Source organism: Epinephelus fuscoguttatus, linkage group LG8 (assembly GCF_011397635.1).
Source record: "Epinephelus fuscoguttatus linkage group LG8, E.fuscoguttatus.final_Chr_v1".
NCBI lineage: Eukaryota > Metazoa > Chordata > Actinopteri > Perciformes > Serranidae > Epinephelus > Epinephelus fuscoguttatus.
Genome location: NC_064759.1, coordinates 42,255,692 through 42,276,474, shown reverse-complemented (window position 1 = coordinate 42,276,474; position 20,783 = coordinate 42,255,692).

The following is a 20,783-nucleotide window of genomic DNA, read 5'->3' as shown; positions in this document are numbered from 1 at the left end:
AGCATTAACGTTACTAGAAAGTGGAAAAGCACAAGGAAGATAACGTTAATGTTTCAGAGGCTATGCTACAGTAGGCTAACGTTGGCCATTAGCAACTGGATGCTGTGTTGTCATGTGTTGAATTTTCCCTCAGGGGGATTAATTAAGTATATAAAATATTAAAAAAACATATATACATATAACGTTATATGTTATATTAGAAGCAAACTAAACATAATGCTACCTGTCCTGCACAGTCAAACGCAACCCCAGAGTTAGGTGAGCGGTTACGTCAGTCGGAGGCCTCCACGTGGGGAATACAGACAGGACGCTCGGCCAGAATTTTGTTAAGGAGGATGATGGTTAATTTCAGATATTTTAGCAGGTTCTCCACTGGGACTGTGATTGTTCCGGTTGTAGAGTTGTCAAATAGTGTCTTAAATAAGTAAATCTACTGAATATATCAAATATCTGGTACAGCCGAACTATCATATTATTATTATTATTATTATTATTATTATTATTATTTGTGGGAAATTATAATACAGGAATGTATTTGCCGTTTTAATATCAAGAACACTTTCGTGTTGTTTTATGTATACAGGACGTTGTTGAATCAGGGAATCCGTTTATCCACCACTACAAAGGATCCTTATTGACTTTACATTGGCATTGTTTCCGTGGTACCGGCACATAATTTCAACCCATTACGTGCTGCCACCAAGGAATGCAGTGTTAAGAGGTCGTGGTCATTTCACATATTTCTGTGAGATCAGGTTGGCTGGGGTAGTACAGTTGGGCAGCAGTTCTGGTGCCAAAGCTAAGCAGCTTATCCTGCTGAAACAATGGAAGACTGATGTATTGTGAAACTGTAACTGCTTCTTATATTGTCCAACATGGGCACAAAGAGAGACTTCTCTTGTCTAGGGGCCTCTGATAGGTTAGCTTCACACTGAGACGCAGCTCACTCTCAGCCAATTTGTCCACAACAGGAAATTTAGGACAGATATCCGAGGCTAAAACAAGACTGAAACAAATTTGATCTGAGACCGAGACAGGCCTGGGGGGTAATGGATTCTCTATTGAGACTGTTCGCACAAACGTGCGCGCGCACACACACACACACACACACACACACACACACACACACAATGATCTGCGGCAATGATGAGGGCTCTCAGGGCAGGCTGCAGGTAATTCAGTCTCTTTAGTTTCATTGCATTCCTCCTGTTCACACAAGGATGCTGAAAATAAAGGTAATGTTCCCATCACGCAGAGATTAGTTCTGCTGCTCAGTCACTGTGGAGGAATATGTCCTCTGACACACTCCTTACTGCTCACTACCAACATGTTTTTTTTTTTTTTCATACAAAACCACCTGACCACAGATAGTGAGACCCAATTGAAAGTTTTAGATCGCTAGAGCTTAGAGCTTACATCGGGCCCAAAAAATCCAGCCCGACCCGGCCCGAGCCCGTGCACGTTATGTCCAGGACCGGACCGGCCCATCCAATTAACTGTAATTATGGGCCCGAGCCCGATTTAAACCCGACATTTTTCAATAAGTTGGCTGTTATAATTAAGAGTATTAAACCACAAGTCTTGTTATTTGAATGACAGAAACATAGGATCTTAATGAATGGCGCAACACGGAAGCATGATTATGTAATAAAACAGGTGTTTATGTTAGGATCCAGGTGGTGAAGGGCTGTGTGCCCACAGTGTTCCAACATTGTAACTGAGGGCCGAATTCACAAAAGGATTGTGTGGCTTTTGCAGCCGCTAAACCAGTAAAAATGGAGCAAACAGATACCGTCTAATTCACAAAGCACAAGCAGAGGGTGAAATGCTCCACTAACTGCGCTGCCAAGCAGATTGTGTCTCGGTGCTCCGGTGTTATTTGCACGTATTTAAATGAGGTAATATGCATATATTTGGCGGAAAAATTGCCCATTTCTATGCAAATGAGCCTCATTGATAAACAACGTCTAATTCACTAACATCAGTGCTAATAGCCACACGCAGTTTGAGTGAAGTAAATAACGTCTTTAGAAAGCTGGTGCAAACTGGGCGCTCCTCTGTGGAAGCCTCTCGCCCAGACTTTGCAGTGATCGTGGCAGCAGTGATCGTCTGTTAAATCAGTCTGTAAATAATATTTTGACATTATTATTATAATCATTATTAGCCTAGCCTACTTTAATGGCATCCGAAGATACTGATGCGTTGAACAGGTGACAGTCTGCGGTCGTTCTCAAAACGCACTTCTGTCACGCACTTCAAAAGCAACTTTCAATAGTTTATTTTACGAAACGGGGGAAACAAACGTAAACAAAAACGGTTCCATAATTCATATTAAATTCAAAAGATAACGAAAACAGGTGAGAGGGAATAGTGATAAAGTGGTCAAACTTGGTCAAATCCACAGCCTCAACCCATCCGACACAGTTAGACTGACTCACCAGCAGACATCACTACATGAGGGTATACAGTATTCAGTACTTTGCCAAACAAAGTCTGCCATTGTTCTGCCACGGTGTTCTTGGCGCAAAGCCAGCATTTATACTTTGCCATGTGTGGCTTATTGCAATCAGGGGCAAATCAGGGGCAAACTGCACTCAGCTGCCAAACTTTGTGGGCGTGTTTGCGCTGATATATCATTAGCGCAATATCCTTTGTGAATAGGACGTTAAGACGGAGCAAACTGCGGGTGCAAGTGAAGTGCAATTCAAGGTGCTATCAGCAGCATTCAGCGTTCATTCTTTGTGAATTCTGCCTTTGTTGTAACTTTAGGCTATGTGTCACACAAAGTGTGGTTTAATTTTATTTTTTATAATACTGTAGCGTCCGCCAGGACGTGTGGAAAGGATGACGCAGTTATTCGGCAATTAAACCACCATTTATTACTGAACAGTACAGGTTACTGTTGGCCGTAACCACGCCAAAACAACCAACAAACAACAACTTAGCTGTAACTCCAACTGTGTACTCCTGCTCTCTCCTCCAGCTCGCTCATACACACACCAGCACGCGCATTCACACAGCCCTCCTCATCCCCGTCACACTCGCGCCCCGCACCTCATTCAATCCCAAACATGCCATTAACTCACAGAACATTGACATTATAACAGAACATTTACTGCAGGGTCGCTACAATACATAGCCTATAACATTATCAAATCATAGCTTTAAAAAAAAAAAAAAAAAAACGTCACATCTGACCAGGCCCGGTCTGGGCCCGTCAGAGGGAGGGGGGCTCCCGGCCCGACCTGGCTTGGGCCCACGGGCCCGGCTCGGGCAGAGAATCTAAGCTCTACTCAGAGCTAGAAGCCGAAGCTAATTCATGCTGGAGAGAAGAGAAAATGAAGAGAATGCTGAAAGACTTTTTTTTAGGAAAAAAGACCACTGAACTAGCTTTGTGAAACCATCCTAATCTCACAAGCTCATATTCAATTTCACTCCGCAGATCAGTCTGGCCATGCAATCATAAAGGCGCTTCTTTAAAAGCAGAACAAACGGCTGCACTGAAAGCTTTTATTGAAAAAAAGGATGTGTTTGCCATCCTTCCTACGGGGTTTGGTAAAAGTTTAATTTACCAACTAGCTCTGTTGATCAGGAAAAAGATGGGACTCAGTGAAAACCCAGTGGCTGTTGTTGTTTCTCTGTTAGTTGCTCTCATGGAGGAGCGGGTCAGGGAAGCGACCAAGCTGGGAATCATAGCCATGCAACTTGGAGTCCACAGTGAGGAGGAAATCCGCAGCACTCTTTCCCAGACATCATCACAGCTCATCTCCGCTGCACTTGCTTGGTGGTCTGTTTAAAGTGGCGTTGTGCTAGCCTACGTCACACGTTTCATTTACTCTGATTTGTTTTTCCGTCTTTCCAATTGCGTACCAGACCCATTCGCGTTTTGCGAATTGGGTCTGGCAACGCCAGGCTACCACTGAACACCACTGTGAATGAAAGAGAAACCTAAGATGATGATAATACTGATGATGATGACAGTCATCACATCAGCGGTGTGTCAAGGGACTATATTCCACTTATTTTGCATTGTAATATGCATTATGACAACTTAATAAGGGTTATGTATGATTATAAATGAAGTGGAGGAGCCTACAAGTGTTTTGTTTAGTTTGTCTCAGAGGCTCTGTGGACTGCAGACTCCTAGCTCCGATCAGCTGTCTGCTGCTGAGGTGTCCTTCTGCTTCTTCTTGTGTAACCTTGTGTGTATTGGCGGTTAATACAGCATTATCGCCACCTAGTGGATTGGAAGCGCATTACACCTACAATGGGATTTTATTGGGAAAAATAGCTCAAATGCAACCCCCAGTGGTAAAATTAGGTATATAATTTGATATATCGGTTCGGTTAGATATTTGGCTTTAAATCAAACCGGTTGGAAAATTGTCAAACCGGCACAAGCCTAGTGCTCCCAAAATTTTGCTGGTGGTCCTAACTTTCTGAAGTTAGGAGCACCAGCGCTACCATGTAAAAAAGTTCATTTCAAGCCCTGTAATGACATTCGGTGTCAGAGAATCCATGATTTTATTCCAGCAGGTTAGATTACTGCAATGGTCTTTGCTCTGGTCTCCCCAACTCATTTAGATTGCTCCTGTTGGAGTTCTAACTAAGACCAAGGACAGTGAACATATCACAGCAGCTCCAAGGTCTCTGCACTAGCCTGGGTTAGAGAATAGAGTTTAAAGTACTGCTGCTTGTCTAAATCTCTTAGATAACTTTGGGCCAAAATGCATCTCTGATTGTCTTTTAGAATATGAACCCAACTGTTTAACCTGGTTAAAGGTTAGACAAAGTAGTAAAGTGGGTGGAGGCGGCCGACTGGAGATGGCATTGGGAGCCATGGGAAACATGGATTCTTCCAAGGCTTCCTCATGGGTATGAACTGAAAATGACAAGATAAGTTCCTTTGAAAAGATGGCCACTGGACATTGGGGTGGATCCTTCAGTAGTCCATTGGAGGCTCCTAGGGTTCAGGGGAGAATGGATCAGAGCAGGCAGGTGGGAGGTTGGCTGGCTTAAGACAGGCAGTCTGGAGATTTACTGACTGGGAAGCAGGCTGGGTGTAGGCTGGAGGCTAACAGGCTGTGGGATAGCTGACTGAAATGTAGGCTGGAGGCTTGCGGGCTTGGAATGAGGCTGGAGGCAAGTAGGCCAGTGCACAAGCTGGGAGTTGTTCCTCTGCCAATCCAGGTAGTAATTTCACCAAGGCTTGGACCACGTGGTGGAAGTCACCTCATTCAGTTCATCCACAGGGAGTTCTTCATCTGTTGTGTCCATATCTGGCCAGATCACGCTGCCATATGTGGTAAATTCAGGAAACAAAGAAAGACCCACATGCATACAGGCCAGGAAAACAGAAAGAGTTTGCTGATTTTTTGATGGTGATTGCTGTGAGAATCTTATTGGCAAGTCCAAACAGTGTGGTAATGAGTCCACAGGATAGCAGATTGGGACAGGGAAATGTTCTGGCAGGCAGGCACAGATGAGGGTTTAGGTACAGGTACAGGTATTACCACTTGGGTAATAAATGTTAGTTTAAATACATTCAATCCACCCACCCCACAGCACTCGGTGTCACCCACAAGCGTGTTGTTTATAAGTTTTACAGACCAAGAATAACTAAGACTGGACAAAAACTATGGCCTCAGTAGTGCAAGGTGTCTCATTAAATGGTGATCTCAATAAAAGCTCACTAAAAGTCCCCACAGTTAAAAAGGCAATGCACACAGTTAAAATGGCTGGTTAAATGAGTATGAAAGGTACTTAGCTACAAGAGGGGTGCATTGTGACCGCACTCCTATTATCCCACGTTGCTTCCCCTCCAGTCCAGCCGATAGTGAGGCTTATTCTCCCCGGTCCTGTTGTCTCCCTTCATGGCTCCGCTCCTCAATTCTCAGGCCTGGCACTGTGTCCCCGCTTAGCGTCCTGCTAGCTTCCTGGAGGTTCTCGTACAGGGGTGGTGATCCCCTCTCCCGCTGCGTGGTATCTGTCGCTGCGTGGTGTCTCTCTTGTTGTCTGCTCTGCTGCTGCTGAGAGGCCGTTTACAAGTTGCCGGCTATTTTCATAAACGGACATTTCACCGTCTCCGTTTTCAAAAAGATCTTCGTTTACACTTACCCGTGTATATATACACAAGAGCACGCCAAACCTGTAGGTGGCAGTGTAACGAGAAGCTCAAGCCTTCCATGTATCCATTGTCACCATAGCAACATAGGTCGCACTTTTGACACAGGCGCAAGTTAAGGCGCATACTGTGACGTCGGCTGCCTATAACTCCGTTTATCTCCATTTATCTCAGTTTACATGCAAACGCGCAACCGGAGTTTTCCATAATCTCCACTCTGGCCGGAGTTTTTAGAAAGACTCGTTTTCAGAGGAGAAATCTCCGTTTGCGTGTAAACGAAGGGCACAAACGAAGGAAGATATCTCCGTTTACCAAAATCACCGTGTACGTGTAAACGGCCTCTTAAACCATTTGTCAGAGACTGCTGCACACCTGGCGTCAATGCTGCTGATTGTTGCTGGAGGGTGTGAGCAGTTCAGGGCCAGTTGGATAAAACCCACTAAAAAACAATTACACAACAAAATAAACAAACACAGCACTCTATTAAAAAACTGACCCCGTCACAGATACATGATTCAGGTTCAAGGAAACAATGATGATCTGGAAAGAACTGAGTGAAAAGGGCTGGTTAAATACTGCAGGGCTGACAGAGAAAAAGTGGAAACAGGTGAGCAGGTACAAAAAGGAAGGTAATGTGACTGAGAATGTAGGGGAAAGGGCTATTGCAGAGCAAAATGAAGTGGGTGGATGTGGGAGGTCGGTGACAGGGACAGGAGAAGTCAAAGGGCATCTGGTGAACAGGTAGAGCATGATAATGACCACTTTTGGCTGAGTTGGATTGTGGCTGGAGGGAGAGACAGAGAGGCAAAATGTTACACCAACCTGAGACAGTAAGTTTGCTAACCTCCTGCCCCACTCCCTGTGCCAGACTGGTCTGTCCAGCGGCTCTGTCTGGTCAGCCGGTTCACTCAGAGCAGAATGGGAAAGCCTCTGTCTCTTTAGAGCTGGCAAGACACTCCAGTACTTTTCCATCCTCTTGACAAAGCCTTGGATGAGAGGAGAAAGAGAATGAGAAACTGAAGCAGGGGAGGCGAAGGAGAGGGGAGGGAGACACAAGGCGACCAAAAAAGAGGGCTGAATAAGCGAAGGAGGAGGAGATCTGTGCTTGTTCAATTTAGAACATGCTTAACTCCCTTTGCTTGCCTTCCCTTTCCTTCCCTTTTGCTTTTTGTCCTTTTATGATGGTGCAGGTGTCTTTATTTGAGCGTTCTTGACATAATTCCCCATGAGTACTGCCAGCCTTGATTCTTCAGTGTCTTGGCTCAGTTTTCCCAGATGACATGTAGCACTCCTTTGTGGCAGGGAATACTGTATCAAGTAAACCTGGCCTTTAAACAATGAACAGACCATGTGTATGCAAATCATACCACAGGACACTTGTGGACTCAGACAAAGAGTAATAGAAGTTTCCTGTTTAACACTTTTTCTTCCTGATTTTGATGAGAATGACAGATGTTATACAATCAGTCAACAGCTTTGAGAAGCTTTTGAACAAAACTAGGTGTCACATATTAAAAAAACGTCATAAACTTAGTCTGAGAAAATACTACTCTTTGTGTCAGTAATCCACTCAATAAGCAGCTCAATAATCCCAACGGCAACTGGTAAACATAAATCTGTGTCATCTTCCCAGTGTTTTTGTCTGGGAAGGGTAACCTGGCATGCACCCAAACATGTGTTACATAATTCAAAACTTGGGGGAAAAAAATCTGATGTAGCACAGGGAGCAGTTCACGTTTGATCAGGCATTCTTCAGAGTTGAATAAACTTTCTTAAGTGTAGAAATCTTTTATGAAATCTGCAGCCATATCAGGGAACTCTTACTTAAAGGGTAATTCCAGTTTAATATAACCTCTTTTGGTTGTTCTTTACATTATTTCTGTTTGCAAAACAAATTGGGCCTCATTCACAGACAGTCTGCGCACAAATCTGTGCTTAAACTGTGCATACAAACATTTTAGTAGAAATCTGGGATTCATCAATATTTTCTCACCTGAATTTGTTCCTATTCTTCAAACAGATTCAGAACTACCTCAGACCACACGTGCACATATATCATAAAGACCCGGCTGTCATAGAAAGTATAAACATATTAAAACCATGTTCATTTAAAAAAGGCTTTAATAGGCCTACACAATATTTAGAACCACTAAATTACAAATGCATTTGTCAAATGGGTTAAATATCGAGGAATTTAATACCCTTTCACCCTCATCAGTTATTAATTAAAATATTCAACTATAAAAACAGATCATTGTAGTTTTTATTTCAGAAAAATATGTTCATTTATAGCCAACCAGTTCATTGATAGCCTAGATATCCAGGGTATATGAAAGATTCTGATCTACTTATAAGAGCGTGTTGAGATGACATATGTAACTTTGCTGGAAGATATTGCAGTCTGTGCCTTCAGGAGAGAGCCCATCAGAGTCCCACATGTTGAACATCTTTGAAGAGAGTGACCAACATCTGTTTCCAACTGCCTTTGGATTTACAGATGCTCACTGATGGTCCAACACTGGTGTGTCTAGGTCTTATGTGTGTAGAAACAACTTCACCGCTTTCTCCATTATAACCTCTGGGCAAATGTATTTCCTTATGTAGAGAAATGGGGGCATTGCCGAAAACGGGTACATGCCTGTCAATTTATAATGATTCTGATTCACATTAATATGCACATTGTTCGAGTGAAATCAACCGGTGTGCACGTGTCATGAGTCCAACGGAAATTTTGTGCACACTTGTTTTATGTGCAGAGTAAGAACATTTCTACACACATATTAGTAAATGAGGCCCATTGTTCATACTAAACTAACACTAAAGATCTAGAAACATAATGACATCAGGATCATGAAGGAAAAACTGAATAGCAAAGTGAAAGAGGTAAAACTCAACAAACATAAAAGGTGTTAAGTGATTTTGGAGATATCTTTATATGTGATTCAGTCAACTAGAGCCAAAAAAGGCAAAAAGGCAGAAAATACATGTAGTTTCATGCCAAAATGAATAGCAAATTTACAACTTATCTTAGTGGTGGCTGTGGCTCAGGAGGGACACTAGTCCAAGAGTGGTTCAATCCCTGGCTCCTCCAGTCTATACGTACCCTTTGGCAGGATACTGAACCCCAAATTACTCCAGTGCTATGCTGTGTGAATGCATGTGAATCAGGGCCCCAGGAACACTGCTCAGCCTTGCTGCAATTTTTTCCTAGTGACCACTCACAATATTGCAGCAACTAAATCCCCTCACCTGCAGCCCAGAAAGGATTTTCCCCATGTGCCATTATTATAAAACAGAGGTTTTAAATTTGTACAACTTTCCTCGAGCCAAGAAAAGCCATTTAAAAATCTGTGACATCATCACACTGTAAAGTCAAAGAGCCGAGTGGGAACTTGTGGACAGGGCCAACAGGAGAAACATTACTGCGCATACTGAGTGGGTCACATACTGTAACTTATAAGATAGAAACTTTTTTGGTGTATGCTCCAGGCGAAAAACTCCATTGGAATGAACAGGCACCATCTTGGCATCAGGTATCTAGTTAATATTATTCATCCATGGTGTGAACTGATGAGTCTCTGCCACCAGTGTATGTTTGTGTGAATGAAATACAAACTGTACATTCTGTAAATGCAGTTATTTTATCATTTCACTATTTTTATCTGAATAAACATAATCTTATCTGTGCCGTTTGACTCCCTTTGCCATCAGCAGATTTGTTTGTAGCCAGTAAATTAACAAAAGAAGCGCAAGACATAAAAATGGTTGATAAAAAAATATCATTTTAGGTATTTTTGATATACATTATTGATGATATTTTTAAAAAATATGATTTTTTTTAGGGCCACACAGTGGTGTGGTGGTTAGCACTCGCCTCACAGCAAGAGGGTTGCCGGTTCGATCCCGGGCGTGGGAGCCCTTCTGTGCGGAGTTTGCATGTTCTCCCCGTGTCAGCGTGGGTTCTCTCCGGGCACTCCGGCTTCCTCCCACAGTCCAAAGACATGCAGGTTGGGGATTAGGTTAATTGATAACTCTAAATTGTCCGTAGGTGTGAATGTGAGCGTGAGTGGTTGTTTGTCTCTATGTGTCAGTACATTCTCATGTCAACACGGTGGATGCGGAGCCTCCAAGCATTCCTATGAGACAGCGCTGAGCAGGTTTTTTTCATGCAGCAAAGCGAGATGGTCATTGGATAAATGCAACAAAATCGTCACCTCCAGGGAGGCTCAGCTTCCCTGGGACCTAATGGAGCGGTAGGCAGAAGAGGACGCCCGGTGTATGCATGATGATTGGAGGAATTGTCTAAAACGTGGAACCCCTTTGTGATTGACAGCGCTTTGGAAATACACACCGGCATCGTCACATTTTGAGCTCAGTCCCATGCAGATATTTGCGAGTGGAGTCTTCTGACAGAGTGCTCTCCAGAGTTCTTTATTTCCATAAGCGATATAACTCATTTTCACCGTTTGTAAACCCATCTGAAAATCTTTGAGGTGTGTTTTGCCGTGGTTCTATGGCATGAGTGTGGTTGAAAAATGGCTTCAATTAAATGCTCCTTTTATAAGTTACTGCTTCGCTAAAATATGACAAATTTTATCATGTAAACTTAAAGTGAGCTTCTCCTGTTTGAAAGACCAGCAGCTGCCACTGGGTTCAGCCATATAAAGGCTGAGGTGGAGAATAAAGTGGAGAGTGAAGAATGACTATCACCTAAAAGGCTGTACATGTTCCAGATTCACACATTACATTTTACTTGAATCAACTGACTGAACGTCCATGTTTTTGTTTTTGTTTTTTTTTAATCTATGGCCACCCGATTATTTTTTAGACAAAATCCCTTGCTTTTGCATCCATCAATATCTCTGAGCTGAGGCTCATTGTATGTTTGAGCTAACTGTAAATACTTCTGTGTAGTAAACCTAAATGGTATGTGTGTAAAGGGTTTAGTTGACTTGAGATGGAGAAAAAAGAGTTAATTTCAAAAATGAGTGGAGTAGGGCTGTAGTCTCCTGGTCGACTAGTCGATTATTAGGTCACTATGCTCTCGTCCGAACAAATTCCAGTGTTGCCAAGTCGGCTTATTATAAGCGACTTTGGGCTTGTTTTTCTGTAAAGTCGCTTACAGATATTGGAAGTCGCAGGTCACGTTTTTTTTTTGGGCTTGTTCCCAGCTCCATAATAAGTTGTCAAGCAGATATTTTCGATATGTTATTTAAACGTAGGATAGTCCCCATACACACAGGAGACAGCAGAATTTTTCCCACCCGCATCATGCTTCTAATTGGCTCTGACCCTGGCAACAAGTACTAGCCAATCAGAGGCAGAGCAGGGTAATGTGTTTTTTTTTCTGGTTAGGAAAACATCAGTCCTGTAACTAAAAGAAAAAAGGAAGTTGAGTGCATAAAAAGCAATAATAAATAAAGACTTTGTGAATTTAGGATGATATTTATTTGTGTGTGCAAATTTTAATTATCAGAGGTTTACTGTGTATATAATGTACTTGGTACATCAGTCTATATTTGATATCCCATCTGTTTTCTAATGTTAAATAATGTTAAAAGGTGGTTTCACTCCCTCTTGTAGTCATTGTCCTGAAGCTCAGGGGGGAGAAAAATAAATAAACTGTGTACAGTGGGTACAGTTTTGCAAAACTGCGCACAGTTTACTTATCGGTCCACATGGATGTAAATTGACAATCTGTACCCACAGTTTAAAATCCATCCCCACGGACTGTAAAACCGTGCACACAGTTTATTTAATTTTCTCTCACCAGAACCTAGGGGGGCTCCATAGAAAAAGTCGCTTGTTTTGGGCTTGTTTTCACAGGCCTGGTTGCTTATTTGTCTCGCGAGATCTGGCAACACTGCCAAATTTGCTTGGAAAACATGTTTAGTATAAGATAGTTGTTTTGTTGGTGAATGTTGTGAGTTGTAATAGAGCCACGTTGAGTGCTGTTACCTTTGTTAAATGTTGCCGTTGTCCCTGGTTTTATATGAAAAGAGGAAAAGTGCTAAACTTGTGCTAATAAAGTTAGCATGTTGTATTGGTGGGGGAAATGTGTCCAGATAAAGACAAGTGTTTGTCTGTCAGTTCTGCAATTTATAGTGAAGCCAGTTTGCGTACTTGTGTTTGAAACTGTCCCTATTAAGCCATGTTTAATGTGTGTTTAATGTGTGTTTTGAATCAACTATGTAAATAAAGTTTGATTTGAACTAAACTCTACAGCACTTAACACAGTCCTCCACTGCCAACTAGTGTTTTGGAGGTGTAACTGCAGAGTGACACAGACACACTGTCGCAGAAGTAAAAATAACCTACAGATTTTTTTTCCCCATGACTAATCGATTAGTTGAAGATTATGTGCGACTTTAGTCGACCAAGATTTTCTTTGGTTGACTACAGCCCTAGAGTGGAGTAAGAATAAATAATTGGTGCAGTGAAAAGGGAATTATCTTTAAAATTAATTTATTTGGCAAAGATCCCTCTCACCTGAACAGCTTTACTTTTAGGGCATGTCAAACTTTACTTTACATCGGCATTTGTATGTTATATATTTATTATAGTTATGTGTTGGGCATAACATGAATTCAGCCAATCAGAGTCTTTGAAGGGGTGTCAGGTGTGCCTGCACCTGGCGCGTTGCTATTTACACAGGGGATTCAGCAAATTAGGTATGTGAGCAGTTTTCTGCTGAGTAATGCAGTAAGAGCAGCAATTTCACTGCACCAAATACTGTGGGAGATTTAAGATACAAACTAAAACTGGTTTAAAATTTGGTGTGCTGTGCTGTGCTGTGCACTGCTTTGGCTTGTGGGGTAAGCCTTTTGTTGATTTGAACAATCGATGCTTCCATTTTACTGGTGAGGAAACTCACTCCCAATCTCAGCAACTAACCTGTTGATACAATGTTGCCATATCTAATAAAAATGATGGCCTGAACTACAACAATATGATCTGAGTTGTAAAAAACTGGAATCACCCTTTATTTAGTGGTCTACATCTACATCTATATCTATATCTAAACACATGTATCTGTTCTTTCTAATGCCAGTTTATAAGGCATTTCTGGGCCTTTAGCATCTTCTCACACAATCCTCTTTTCAGTGGTGAGAATATTCTTTTACTGGCTTGTAAAAGCCAGGCCTTGAAACATGTGATCCCTGAGTCAGTGTGAAATAAACCCCAGTGAAAAAAGACACTGTCCAGGTGGAGGATCTTGGGCTCTGGTTTCACACAGGGACTTAATGAGGAGCTGGACCTTTACACTTTCCTGCTACACTGTCCTGCTAACCCATGCCAGATGTTGGCTGGGTGTGTAACCAAAATTACTTTGTAATATTAAGTAAGAGTTTTGCACTGGGACTCACAGCTTCAGTCACAGTAGTTTCCTATTTACCATTTCCTCTCCTAGTTCCCTAATTTCCTTCTCCAGTTATAATTGAATATTGATGAATATGAAATGAGATGTGTTACCAGAAGAATGTTACTGGAAAAGTAGGCTGCCTGGCAACAGTAGTAAACCCTGACATACTGTCAAACATTGCATTTGTGTACTTTATTGATACTGTTGCTTACCTCAAATTATTTTTGTGCCACCATTTTTTTCTTTTTTTGTAAAGCTTTTACAGCAGTCTCTTGTTCATCTACACCCTGCAGCAGAAAGCCTCTTCTTTTCCTGGTGTGGTGGACTATTCCTTTAAAATCCTACATAAGGCCATTTGACTGTACCTGTGGTCTCTCAGTGAAGAGTGGTAGAGATTTCTGTACAGGTGAACCTACTCTGCTAGTCTTCCCATCCTGTTAAACTGAAAAAAACAGTGCACAGGTAATTATTAAAATTTAGCCTTGGGTATACAAAGCTTGGGTGATCCCAGGCCAGACTGAATAAATTATTCCTACAGCATTTTCTCAGTTTGCTCTCTAACAAAGCAGATATGCCTAGAGTACCTCTAAGTAGGTTTCCAGGAAGCATCCCAACCTAATGTCCAAACAAATAGTGTAGTCTTTGTGATATGCAGGTACATGCCGTATACCTTGCCTCAAACACTGGACTGAACCCCACCTCCATCCATGGCAAGACAGTTGAGCAGGTGAACTGCTTCGTTAATCTCAGACTTATTAGACAGTAAGCTTCATTTCAGTTAACACATCATTGACACACATAAACAATCCCAAAGATTCAATGTCATCTGTAAACTCAGAGCCTGTTGCCCCCACTTCCTTTTGTTGCTTTACAAAAGCATAATTCAGCCCATCCTGCTGTACTGTTCATCCTGCTTCTTCACCATATTAACCATCTCTAGCAAAAACAAACTTAACAGCATTACACGCACTGCCTCCAAAAGCATCTGCCTTCCCACTCTCAGTTTATCAAACACGAACGGCAGAGCCATCACATGGTCTCCAGGTCATCCCTTATTTTTCCCTGTTATCATTATACAACATGTGTAAGAGATGGTAGATTTGTGTTTATTTACTGGAAAAAATAATGCACACAGTGCAGTGGAGAACATCTTGTCTCGTAACAGTGCCCAAAGTGGGGCATCTGGCCGAGTTAAATGACTACCGACCGGTGGCCTTAACATCACACATTAAGAAGATTCTAGAGCGCCTTGTCCTCCATTTCCTGAAGTCAGAGGTCACTGATGCTGTGAACCCCCTCCAGTTTGCCTATCAGGAGCACATGGGAGTGGAAGATGCAGTTCTTTACACGCTGCATCAGACCTACACCTACTTGGAGGAGCCAGGGTGCTGTGTGAGGATCCTTTCCCTTGACTTTTCAAGTGCTTTTAATACTAGCCAGCCCCGCCTACTGAGAGACCAGTTGGAGGGGATGGGAGCAGATCGCTTCCTGACCTTCTGGATAACAGGCTACTTGACAGAGCGGCCTCAGTATGTCAGGCTTGGAAGCTGTGTCTCCGGGATGGTCAGGTGCAGCACTGATGCACCACAGGGAACTGTTATAGCACTGTTCCTGTTCATACTCCTACAGGGAATTTGTGGATGCCTTCAGGGGCTGGCGCAGTAAGTGCTGTCTCCACCTGAACACAACCAAAAGCAAGGAGATGGTGGTGGATTTCAGAGGGAAGAGGTCACCCAAACAGCCAGTCTCCATACCGGGGGAGGACATTGAGGTGGTGCACACCTAGAAATATCTGGGGGTCTTTTTAGATGATAAGTTGGACTGGTCCTCTAATATTGACGCCCTCCACAGGGAGGGCAGAGCCGCTGATGTGTGTGTGGAGATGCTGACCATGCTCTATCACACAGTGGTGGCCAGTGCACTTTTCTACGCTGCAGTGTGCTGGGGAGGAAGCTTGATGGACAAAAACACCAAGCGTTTGGAAAAGCTGGTTAAAAAAGCTGGCTCAGTGCTCAGCAGGAGACTAGACACCCTCTCCACAGCCTCCTGGAGCGACAGAGGAGCAGCTGCAGCAGTCGACTCATCTCACTGCATTGCAAAACAGTGTTTCAGGAGATTCTTCGTCCCCACGGCAATAAGACTGTTTAATACCTCCTGAATCCAGTCACACACACACTGGCTGGACTGTGGAATGGACAATTTTATTTTAATTTAATTTCTATTTATGCACTTATTTTATTTTATGTCTATTTTTATACCACTGTGTTGTTGTTGAGAGTATACAGTATTCAGTACTTTGCCAAACAAAGTCTGCCATTGTTCTGCCACGGTGTTCTTGGCGCAAAGCCAGCATTTATACTTTGCCATGTGTGGCTTATTGCAATCAGGGGCAAACTGCACTCAGCTGTCAAACTTTGTGGGCGTGTTTACGCTGGTATATCATTAGCGCAATATCCTTTGTGAATAGGACATTAAGATGGAGCAAACTGCGGGTGCAAGTGAAGGGCAATTCAAGGTGCTATCAGCGGCCGCAGTTCATTCTTTGTGAATTCGGCCTTGAGTAGGGCTGGCGGAAGGGGTGGTGGATGGGTCCAACAACCACTGACCTTCACCTTGGAGGCTGGTCCCATAAGATTGTTAAGCCAAACCCTGTTCTTTTTTCCTAAACACAACCATGTGCTGTTGTTGCCTAAACTCAACTACGCGCATGTGTTGGCTAAACATAACCACATGCGTTTGTTGTTGAAGGAAAAGAAAATGTGAATTTAGGGTGCTGTACTTTATAGGTGTGTAGTTGAAATCAAAATGAAGGCCGAGCTTGAAAGTGGGCCTGGGTCTGAACAAAGCGGCTGTAAATAGGGGGACAGGAAGAAAGAATGGGGCAACAGTAACAGCACAGCCTCTGCTGTTTTAAGACAGCTAGCTCTTTTTAAGCATACTTTACTTTACATAGACTACTGTATGTTCTTAATGTATTTATTGAGCTATGAGATACCCTGAATTTCCCTGAGTGGATGAATAAAGTATCTATCTATCTATCTATCTATCTATCTATCTATCTATCTTTGGCCTCAAAGGGACACCTTGCTGGTTTGTATGAAAGAACTATGGTAATATTCCCTCCATCTTGCAAGCACCCAGATCTACCTGCTCGTTTGGTCGCTCAGTGGATTTTCGCTGTCTCTTGAGCTGTTACCAGAACTACAGATTGTACTTCCTTATTTTCATACATCTCCCCTACGAACACAAAGAGTATGAAAGCAGAAAGAGAGAGAGAGAGAGAGAGAGAGAGAGAGAGAGAGAGAGAGAGAGAGAGAGAGAGCGCCTCCCCTCTCTCTCTATCTTACACTCAGACCAAACTCAGAGTAAACGGTAAAACTAAGCAACGCTGATCAAATATGAACCCAGACTATGTCTCACCTAAACTGTTGTCAGAAATATTTTAGCGTCCTGTTTAACTGGAATATATGATAGTTTGCTACCAACCAGATGTCGTATGGTTTTCCAAAACAACTCGCACTACATCATACACCAGTGGGAGTGTTTATTGGTCCAGTGCGGCGCAGTGCATTTTAGTAGCTGTAGATTTTCTATCTCTTGAACTTAAGTGAATACCACAGTCCTTTTTCTCGGTTTTCTCTGGTCATGTTGCAGCAATTACAAAAGTATTTGTGTCTTTTTACTGCATGGGTAGCCCAGTTTTAGGAAAAGACCATTTTTCTAGGAGTATAACTAGCTAGCTATTAATAATTAATGAAATGCTGGGTCCAGCTGTGTTAATAACTTCTTTAAGAAATTTAGTTGGGATAAAATCAAGACTGCACACAAATTGCTAAAATAACTGGTCTTGCTAAAATAACGTGGTCTGGGGGGGTAATTTGTAATTTTAATTTTGGGGGTGGGGGTGGGGTGGGGGTGGGGTGACAAAATCTTTAACTTGGAATAAAATTCTGGGGTTCGAGTGGTTTATTAAAATTAAGCTAGAGAAGAGGGATGCTCTTGCTTCTTTAACTGCTTTTTGGTAGGTCTTCACCACATCTCTCCAGATCTCATAAAATACATGTCAACCAGTTTTTTTTCCATTTTCGTTCTTTTCTCCTACAGTCTCTCTTTAATTCCTGGTTTGAGTCATTAAGCCTGGGCTGTGATGTACTCCTTGCCTCTTTGTAGGGCTGTGAAAAAAAAACTTGGCGGTGGACCAGCGTACTGCAAATGACAGGAAGCTGGGATAAAACCACACTAAATAAAACTGCTTTGTGATCAGACACACAGCTATCCTTAGTCTTAAAATTATCAGGGCTAACCAAATCCAGAGTGTGACCCTTTGAATGTGTAGGTTCTTGAACAGCCTGAGTGAGGTTAAAAGACCTAAAATGTCAATAAAATCTTTGACAGAAGTCTGAGAGGAGCAGCAAACATGTATGTTAAAATCACCTAAAATAAGAATTCTGTCAGATTTCAAACTAAAATGGGATAATAACTCAGCAATCATGTAAGAGGAGTACAGTCACCCTGAGTTAACCATGTCTCTGTGAGAATAAAAAAGTCCAAGTTATTAAAAGTAATAAAATCATGACATAAAAAAGATTTGTTGTTTAGATACCTGATGTATAAAAGACCAAAGTTTACGGGATGACAAACAGGTGATGTGGGTAACAGAGGTTGCAGGGGGACTTGGATTAGATTATTATGATTGGCAGCAGAGGGGTGGGATATCGAGCATGCTGGATCTATGGTAGGAAATGATGGTGGAAATAGAAGAAGGTATACCAGTCCAGTTAGCAAAGATAGGGGGTGGTGGAGGTGACTTGTCATTTCCTACCGTGTAAGTCTCTCAGAGCAGAGTCCATGTTCTCAGACAACATCTGGGATCAGCTCCTGTTTGGGTGGTGTCTGTCGTGCTTCAGAAAAATGGGCCTCGCCCAGAACAGGTTGAAGTTGTTGATGAAGGGGATCCCAGAGGCAACACAGTAGTCTTTCAGCCAGATATGAAGGTGAAACAGTCTGGACCACCTCTCAATTCCTCTGTTGTGGGCAGGGATGGGGCCTGAGATTATGATCTTGTTACCAGTGTCCAGTAGTGAGTTAAGGAGTGACTCAAAGTCCCATTTTAAAACCTCTGATTGTCCAGTTCGGATGTCTTTTGTGCCAATATAGAGGATGTCATGGATGATGGAGCTGCCGATGACCAGGATGGAGGTAGTTGCGTCCACAGAAGGGGGGTGGGGGGGTGTCAGACAGCCTGCGCTGAAAAGACTGGGGAGAGTGGAGAGGGGGGTGGGATTGGGGTCTGTAGGGACCAGGCTGCCTGGGAGCAGGGGGGGCGGGCAGATGAGGGCTGAGAGGGATGAGGTGGAAAAGAGGGGGGGTGTGCTGGGGTGGGATGTGTGTCGTCCGAGGCCAGTGCATCAAAGCGATTTTGACAGCTGGAGGGGAGGGTGGTGTGAAGAGATCTGACCCTGTGATCTTCCCTGATGCCGAGGTACCTGCTTCCAGGGGAGAATTAGTGGGACAAGGGAGGGTAGATGAACAAGGGAGAGAGGCTGTGGGGGCAGGGGGGTCCAGAGGAATGGCATGCGTAGTGGTGGTGCTGGGGGTGGGGGGGCTGAGAAGCGTGCGTGGCGGAGATGGCAGGAGGGTCCTGAAGTTGCAGAGTAGCAGCTAAAAGTCCAGAGTGGAAAGGTCCAAGTCCAGGGGAGCCAACTAAAACAGTGCTGTTAAAATTGTCCAGCATTTTGGATTGCTCCTTTGAAATATCATTTCACTCAGTCAGCAGCTTGATTTGAGCACAGGTGGGAAAAGTACCGAATAATTCTACTCAAGTAAAAGTACCTTTACTTTAATGAAATTCTACTTAAGTACAAGTAAAGCTACCAATCTAAAAATCTACTCAAGTAAAAGTAAAAAGTAGTTAGTTTAAAATGTACTTAAAGTAGAAGTTACTTAGTTACTTCCAACAACTTGATGGGGGTCACTATGCAGTGCAAACATGGTCCAGGGGTCATAAATCCGATCCAAAAACTGGTTATTTTTGTATGATGAACCATAGAATTCAATTCAATTTAGGGCTGCTCAATATCATTAGAGCCTCACCATCACAATGTGTTCTTGTGCAATAGTCACATTGTGAGACTCTCAGTATAAGTTCATCATATCGATATAATATCAGTCAAAGGCAATATGCCATACTTAAAAGGGAAATTCAATTATCTGTCAGCTCATCTATTGTATGTCAAAAAATTATAAAGCCTGATGGCTGTTGGTATATAGGATCTTCTGTATCTCTCTGTCCTGCATCGTAGAGAGAGGAGCCGTACACAACAGTTTTTTGGTCCATCAAGGTGTTGTGGAGTGGATGATCTGGGTTGTTCATGATGGCCTCAAACATCTTCAGTGTGCATCTCTCCACCACCTCCTCCAGTGTGTCCAACATGACTCCAATCACAGAGCCAGCTCTTTTGACTAGTTTGTCCAGCCGCCTTGCATCTTTGTGTCTGATGCTTCCTCCCCAGCAGACTGCAGCATAAAACAACACACTTGCCACCACAGACTGATAAAACATCTGCAGCATCTTACTACAGATGTCGAGAGATCTGAGCTTCCTCAAGAAAAAGAGGCGGCTCTGCCCCTTTTTGTAGAGAGCGTCTGTGTTTAGGGACCAGTCCAACTTATTATCCAGGTGTACATCTAAATACTTACAGCTTGGCACCACCTCGATGTCCACCCCACAGGTATTCACTGGCTGAAGAGGGGGCTTGGACCTGCGGAAATCTATCATCATTTCCTTGGTTTTTGAGGTGTTCAGGAGGAGACAGTTCTTGTGACTCCAGTCACTGAAGGCTTTTATCAGGTTGTGAAGTTCTCAATTTTTGACACTTTGATTGTAAAATGTATATTTCATGCAAATACAGCCTTTCCAAAGCCCAAATGATGACTTCTTTCCAAATAGAGCTATTCAAGTTATTGCACTACACTGTATATTGCAATACATATGGCAGTATACAAAATCGTCTTCACTTTGTCAGTTTTGTCTAATATTGCGCAGCCCTCATTCATTTTGACTCACAACTGTTAGACTGATGATACACAGAGCAATTTTTTGAGCAATGTTGTTGGGCATTATTCTCAGGGATGCACACAGGTGTATGGTCAAAAAGAGAGAGCTTGTTGAAGTGAAATTCTTAATATTAAAATACACTAACACGAATTTGGAAGAATACTGTGTATTCCAAAACAGAACAAATCCATTGAGCAACAGTGTTTCCCCTATATGCAACTAGCAGCGGTGGTGCTCCG